The sequence below is a fragment of the Mus caroli genome, chromosome 9, assembly GCF_900094665.2.
Source record: "Mus caroli chromosome 9, CAROLI_EIJ_v1.1, whole genome shotgun sequence".
Taxonomy (NCBI): domain Eukaryota; kingdom Metazoa; phylum Chordata; class Mammalia; order Rodentia; family Muridae; genus Mus; species Mus caroli.
In genome coordinates, this window is record NC_034578.1 from 11,603,739 (window position 1) to 11,611,369 (window position 7,631).

Here is a 7,631-nt window from a genome sequence, read left to right on the forward strand (position 1 = left end):
GTTAGAGTTTTGGTGACAGAGTGTACATTTGCTTTAACTGGTGCTATGGTGCTACCCTAGAATGTGATGCTACCTCATTTAACTTTAACTGTCAACTTGACAAAGTTTAGAGTCACCTGAGAGGAGATTCTCAATTGAGAAGTTGCTAAGATTAGATTGGCCTGTGGGCATGTTTGTGGGAGATTGTCTTCCTTGTTAACTGACTGGGAGGGCCCAGGCCAATATGGGCAGTACCATTTCCTGGGCAGGTGGTCTTGGACCATATAGGAAAGCTAGCTAAGCATGAGTCTCTAGACTGTCAAGCAATGGTTCTCGGTGGTTTCTGCTGTATTTCCTTAGCTGTGAATGTGTTCTCTGGTTGTAGGTAATGCTGTATGGAATATCAAGCAGCTCTGCCTTTAGGCCAGTATTTTGAGTTCCTGTTCTGGCTCCCCTCAACAGTAGATTGTGACCTGGAAGTATTAGGTGAAACCAACCCTTTTCTCCTCCAAGATTCTTTTTAGTGTTTTATTGCTGCAGAAGAATGAAACTAGAACAAATGAAGATGGTCTCCGGGGACATGCATTGCTTTTGGTTTTTCTTTCTCTCTGTTATCTGGTAGATTTTCATTTTGAGACTTTATAGTCTCTGTTTTACTTACTCTATTTTTGGCAGAAGACTTGCTACAGGTTGAATTCTCAATTTTCACAGCAGGTTGTATGTATGGCTTGAATATGAAATATATCCCAGCTAATTCTGTTATTTTGGGAGATTGTGGAATCTTTAGGGGATGGGATCTGGCTGGTGAGAACAGGTTTCTAAGGGTGGGTCTTGAAACTTGTACCTATTTCTGATTCCAGTCTAGCACTTTCTATTTCCTGATTGACTATGAATAAGTCATACCCTACCATGTATTCCCTTCCATGATGAACTGACAGCTCTCTAAAACCATGAGCCAACCTCTTTCCTCTCCCTTAAGTTGCTTCTGTCAGGTTTTCTATCATGTGGAATATTTGTACTAAGAAATGGGATGTTGCTGTGATAAACCTGGCTGTGTGGTTTTTAGACCTTTGAAACTGGTTTGTAGAGGAAGCAGATGGAGCTGTTGTCCAGTCTGTTGGGAGTTCCAAAGATAAGAATTCACATAGAAATGACAACAGTAAAGACTGTACATATGTGATTTCAGATCAGAATAAGGACTTCACTGACAACTGGGTTGGAGGCCATTAACGTTAGATTCTGGCAGAGAAAGTGGCTACAATCTGCCATGTCCCAAAAATTTTAGTAAGGATGAATTAAGTTAATAATTCATTAAATTATTTATTCATTAATTAAATTAATTTGACAGAGGAGATTGTAAGGTGACATAATGTTCAGTTTGTGGCATGGTTATTTCTGGCTGTGTTCAGTCTTTATAGTGATACTGAAGAGAGAACAAAATGATGTAGAAAGTGTGTACTTTGTCTGAAGACAAGAATGGTGTGGCTAAATCATTGTTGAGGTTTTGTCTTTTACTGTTTATTGTAATGCTAATTGCTGGCCTCTAAGATTTGGAGTCTGCATGTAGCCTGAGGAACTCTGCCTCCAGTTAATTCTGATAGGTAAATAAAGATGCCAGCAGCCAACAGCTGGGGAGAAGAGACATAGACAGGGTTTAGAGATCCTGGGTTTGAGACCATGAGGAGGAAGGAAGAAAGGTGAGAGCCACCATGAGATTGAGAAGCAAGGAGAGAAGAAAGGAGAACCATTATGAGCTAGGGGCCTAGGGAACATGTCCCAGAGTGCTACCTAATTGGACTTAAGAGCAACCCAGATGAAACGCAGTAAGTAATAACTTGGGATATGGATAGGAAGTAGATTCTAACAGCATGGAGGGTAGGCAGCTGCCCAGCTATTGTGCTGCCTAAGGCATATTTAAAAATAAAGTCTGTGTGTGTGTCTGTGTGTGTGTTTCATCCAGCAACATAAACTGTCAAAGGCCGGCAGGAACCCTTGCCAGAATATTTTTAAAATATTTTTCTACAACAAATCATCTATAGTCATTAAAAAGATTAGCACCATTAAAGATAAATTGTATCCCTTGGATTGGACCTTGAGGACAAGATTGCAATATCAAAGGCTCTAGGTGTAAAAGGAAAGCAGATTTGGAGGATTGTGCTGCCATAAGTGTGCCCTAGTTGAACAGGGCCACCCGGGGGGATACTTTTCAGTAATATAGACACTCAGAAGCAACTATAACTGTGGTCCAACTGTACCCACCTACACCTCACATTTCTAGCAGATTTTGGCATTGTCTATGAACTGCTGGCTTGTAGATGTAAAGAATATAAGAGCTACAGAGTCATGGAGGCTAGCACCATGTTTACAGAAGGAAATGCTGGTGAGCCCAGATAAGCTGTACCAAAGGCTTCCTGTATGAAGCTCTTGAGTTAGATATGGATGAAGTTGTGATCGTGATTCCTAAGTTACAACAAGATCCCAAAATGTTGGAGAGGCCAGGAATTTGGATGGCCTACTAAGGAGAACTGCAGGTATTGAATGGAGCTATCTAGGAGAAAGGACATGTGTGTGGCAGATGGCATGGATGCAGGGATGAGTTGGGCTGCCTGAGCCTTTCAGATCACAGGTGATGTTACCATTTGCCCCAGAGCTATTTAGTGTTTGGAGTTCTGAGTTTTGGTCTTGCTTTGGTAGAATATTTCCTTGTTGGCTTAGTCAGGGTTTTATTGTTGTGAAGAGATATCAAGACCCAGGCAACTCTTATAAGAGAAAACATTTAGTTGGGACTTGCTTACAGTTTTAGAGATTTAGTTCATTATCACAGTGAGGAGCATGGTGACACACAGGCAGACATGGTGGTGGTGAAGTAGCTGAGAGTTCTACATCTGGATCCACAGGTAGCAGAAAGAAAGAGACTCTGGGCATGGCTTGGGATTTTGAAACCTGAAAGCCCATTCCCTATAACTCACTTCCTTCTATAAGGCCACACCTCTTAACCCTTCTCAAGTAAAGTCCTGGTATCTAAGCGTGCAAATCTATGAGACTAGAAGGGGGGTGTTGGCGGGGAGGGGGTGTTATTCTTACTCAAACCACCACACTGAACCCATCCTCACTTTTAGAGCAAGAACGTGAGAATGTTCGTGGGGTACCACTGTATGTTGGAATTGCATAAATTTCTCTTTGATATCACAACTGGGAGTTTGCTGTCAGTCTCTGAGAAACTTTTGAGTTTGGACTTTTTCAAAAGTCAGTGTTAGAACTATTGAAACTGTATGGAAGCTATATGGACTCTTGACGTTAGCCTGGGTACATTTTGCATTATAAGATGACCAAGCAGAAGCATGTTCTGGTTTGAATATGGAATGCTCTCCCACTGACTGGTGTGACTGAATATAAAGAGACACAGGGAGCCTGCCTCTGCGCTTCCCTGCTGTGTGGGGCTAAAGAAGTTTACACTCCTTCCCTCTCCCTTCATAGGCATCTCTGGCCTTTGGAGAGGGCCCAGACTGGTGCTGGATTATTGCAATTCCCCTTTCTTGACAGCGCTCCTCTCACTTCCGGGGGAGGGCAGATGCCAGCCTTGGGAACAGTAAGAAATCACCATACCAAAGCCTCTATGTTGCCAATACTCCATTTGATCGATAACCAGCGTTTCCCCAGTGCAGGTGGCTCCTACCTTTGAAGGAAGCAGAGACCTTTATCCTTAAAATAATAGAAATATTAGAAAGCTCACTTCCGGAATATGGGAGAAGGGCAATTAAGTGTTCCTAGAAAGCTGAGGCCAGGTTGTAAAAATACACTAGCTTCTGATCACACAATAAGTGACTTTTCCCAGGCCAGGAAGGTCCATCTAGAGCTGCACGGTTCTGCCCCGCTGTCTGAACAAACGTTATCAGGTTTGAAGGTTGAACTCCCATTATCACCTCCCCAGTCATGTAACTCCAAAGTTCGAGGATCCTAGCTTAATACATATACACATATATACTCCAAGCCCCTAGACGCAGGCATCACATTCCTAACCTGTGCTGTGGAGAAGGCTTGCGATCCGAATCTGACTCCTGTAATAAAGGCGTGTAATAAAGGCTCTCTTTGTTTTTACATCGGAATTGCAATTCTTGGTGTTCTTCTGGGGTTCCCGAGAACTGGGCACAAAAAATACTGTTCTTGGAGTGATGCAGTGTGCGACATTTGGGATGTGGAGGCCCCTAACGTGAGCCTTGACGGTTTTTTTCTGCCTTTGGCTGCAGTCTAGCTCTTTCTGCTTCCTGATTGGCCATGATAGATGGATGAGCTTCTGCCCCATCCTGCGATTGCCATGGACACTATGTGAGATCCAAAAGAAGCCTTTTCTTCCCTATTTCTTCTATCATAGCAATGCAATCCAACTAACGCAAAGCAGGCTGTGGACATCTCAATGAACCCCAGCATCTCTCTGGCCAGTTCTTTCTAGTGAAAATGAAGTGTGGTGTTGGGGTGTAGGTGTTCTTGTCTAGAGTGGGCATCTTCACAAGCTGGGCTCTGAAGTGGAAGCTGTGGGTCTCCTGGACAAGGGAGCCTGCAGGATGGTACCGAAGAGTTCCCTGGCTGTGTGGATTTTGGGTATTAAGTAACCTGTCTACTTTGAGGGCTTTAACTTCTGACAAGAGTCTTCGGGGAGGGGGGCCTTTATGTCACTCACTATGGGGGCTGAAGGGAATCTGGCTGAACAGAAGGAATACTGCTGAGGACAAAACGGCTCAATCAAGCAAAAGTGATTCCAGGCCTGACGCCAGTCTAATATCAGCCACCAGGTTCTCATTATCTGCTTTGAACCTCAGTAGGCTTTGCCTACCTTTGATAGTGCTCGCATAGGGCTCTGGCTAGAAGATTAAAGCAGCTTTCTGGCTCGTTAGGAAGAAATCATGTGGAAGTGGGTCTCACAGCCAGAGACAGTCGCCTCTGAAAGACGCCACTCTGCGACCAGATTATCTCCCTGCTCGGGAGTATAGAAACGCTGCTGATTAATTCTTTCCATTAGGACCAACATTTCCTGCTACTCTGGGGTTTATGATTGAAACAATACGTTCTGATTACCATTGTGTCCTGCGTAATTTAGATGCTAAGTGCAAGAATGTGAAATGTAAGGTTTTGGTTGTTTTTAGTCCTGTGACTGCCGGTGAGAATGTACTTTAGAAGTGGAGTTACAAACAATGAAACAGTAATTAAAGACCCATGTTTTTTCCTGGGACTAAAAGATCCCACTGTGCCAAGATTTTGATTGGCAGCATGTAATTAAAAGGTATTTCATATGGTTATAAAACAGAACCAGCAAGGAAAAGAAAACATGGAGGAACACTTTTATACAGGAAAGCATTTTAAAAATTTACTCATTGTGAATATGAGCACTCGATTAAGCATTTAAAATCAAATGCCTAGGGTACACCAAAAGTGTTTTATAACAAATTTTTACCTTTTGTTTACAATCAGCAATTGAATGTATACTGTATTTTTAAAAAATATAAATGTGTATAAATTACTAGGAAAAGGGGGAAGTTCTGAGATCACAAAATGTTGATATTTTAGAAATTAAATCTCAGTGTGCTTGGATTTATCCCTCTTGCTATTGTATTCATTTACTATATTTTAAATTAATGTAAAAGCTTTTCAGAGCAACAAAGGGGTAAATAGGAGGTTGGAGGGGAATATCATTAATATACAGCATATGCTTGTATGAATATATCTACAGGGGATATAGCTAATATACAGCATATGCTTGTATGAATATATTTATAGGGGATATAGTTAATGTATAGCATATGCTTGTATGAATATATCTACAGGGGGATATAGTTAATGTACAGTATATGCCTGTATGAATATATCTACAAGTTTTTCATTGTTGGTCTTGTTTTAGATAAATTATGCTTCATTCATAAATTTTAATGGCTAGCCAATTTGAATGTGCCCTGCAGTGGGGAGGTATCTGTGTGGGAAGGGTGTCAGAGAATGCTTCCTCCTGCCCCAGAAGCGGCTTTCACTGAGTGACAGCTGCAAAAGTGCCCCCCCCCCCCAAAAAAAANAAAAAANAAANAAACAAANAAAAAAGCNAGGCGNGGNGGCGCAAGCCTTTAATCCTAGAACTCAGGAGGCAGAGGCTGATTTCTGAGTTCAAGGCCAGCCTGGTTTACAAAGTGAGTTCCAGGACAGCCAGGGCTATACAGAGAAACCCTGTCTTGAAAAACCACAAAAAAAAAAAAAAAAAAAAAGAAAGAAAAAAGTGCCTTCTTTTCAATGTCCCTAGGCAGTCACTAAAGTGAAGAGAAAATTGTTTTAAAGGCAGAAAAAGAACATTAAGTGGACTTAATGCCTTATGGTAGGATTAGTGACAGACATCTGTAGTCTTGGCTACTCAGGAATTTGAGGCAGGAGACTTGCTTGAGCCAAGTAGTTTGAGGTCATCCTGGGCAACTTAACAAGACTCTGTCTCCTTTTTGTCTTTTAAATTTATTTTTCTTTCAATTTATTTTTTGAAAGGCGAGACAAACTTTTACTTTACAAATACCATATAACAAGCTGAGTCCTAGCATCTAGTGGTTGGCATTAGGATGCACTAACGGCGGCCTGAACAAGCATATTCGCTGTCCTAAATTAGCCAGGATGGAGTACTCTAGGCTGACTGCTTCTTCATAAGAGTTACAAACAGCTCTTTACTGCTCTTCCATAGAGAACGCCCCTGACCCGTAAGAAAGTAGAAGGGAACAATTTACTCTCTTTCTTTCTTCAAAGAATTTTTTTCTACTAGATTAATAAAAGTCAATACTGAGACCTGTTACTTGAAGTAACACACAGGAAAACAGGTGACAAATACTCCTTAAAGACACATAAGGTAAGAAGATGAATCATCAGGTATGCAGTAACTCTGTACAAAAAGCTAGATTTGATACTCTCAAAAAGTGAAGGGACCTACAACAGCATAGAAAAATAATTTAAGGTCTTCTAGAGCAGAGCCCAAGCTCTGTGCAGGTTTCTTATTCTATGGGGGGGCAGATCCCACGCCAACCCACCAACCCACAGAGCAGATGCTTCTGCCTCCTATCCATTTATGTGGTAGTTTTCATAGATTTCTGGCCGGATGTCACACACGAGGCCAAGAGATTACCCAGGTCCCTGATCTGCTCAAAGTAGTTCTGGAGGACGGCCATCTTCTCCTGGGTCTCCTCCATCTCGCTGCTACAGCTGCCATGGGGACCCCAGTGCCGCAGCTTCCTTGGCCTGGAACTCCTTTTCCCTCTGCAAGGGGTACTGTTCAACCTCAGCCTGAGCTTCTTCTTCGGCCTGCTTCAGCCTCCGTGCTTTTGCTTGCAGGCCTCGGACATCTCAGCCACCAGCTTCTCTGACTCCAGCAGCTGTTGGATGCCCTGCATCTGACTTGCTATCTCTGTGTGGACTCTCTGCAGAGAGAATGACCCAGTCACAGCTCAAAAACACACAGAAGCCCCTCAGATCACCCTACCCACCATCCCAAATCCGTGTTTTTTTTTAATTTATAAGAATTTATCTGTGTATACATCTTTATATATATATATATAATTACGTATTTTCCTCAATTACATTTCCAATGCTATCCCAAAAGTCCCCCATACCCTCCCCCCCTCTCCCCCATTTCCCTACCC

General features: G+C 42.4%; 1 pseudogene; it reads right to left on the reverse strand.

The window, feature by feature from the left end:
- Positions 1-7,050: 7,050 nt before the first annotated feature.
- LOC110301436 overlaps positions 7,051-7,631 on the reverse strand; it is a 14,784-nt pseudogene continuing 14,203 nt past the window's right edge.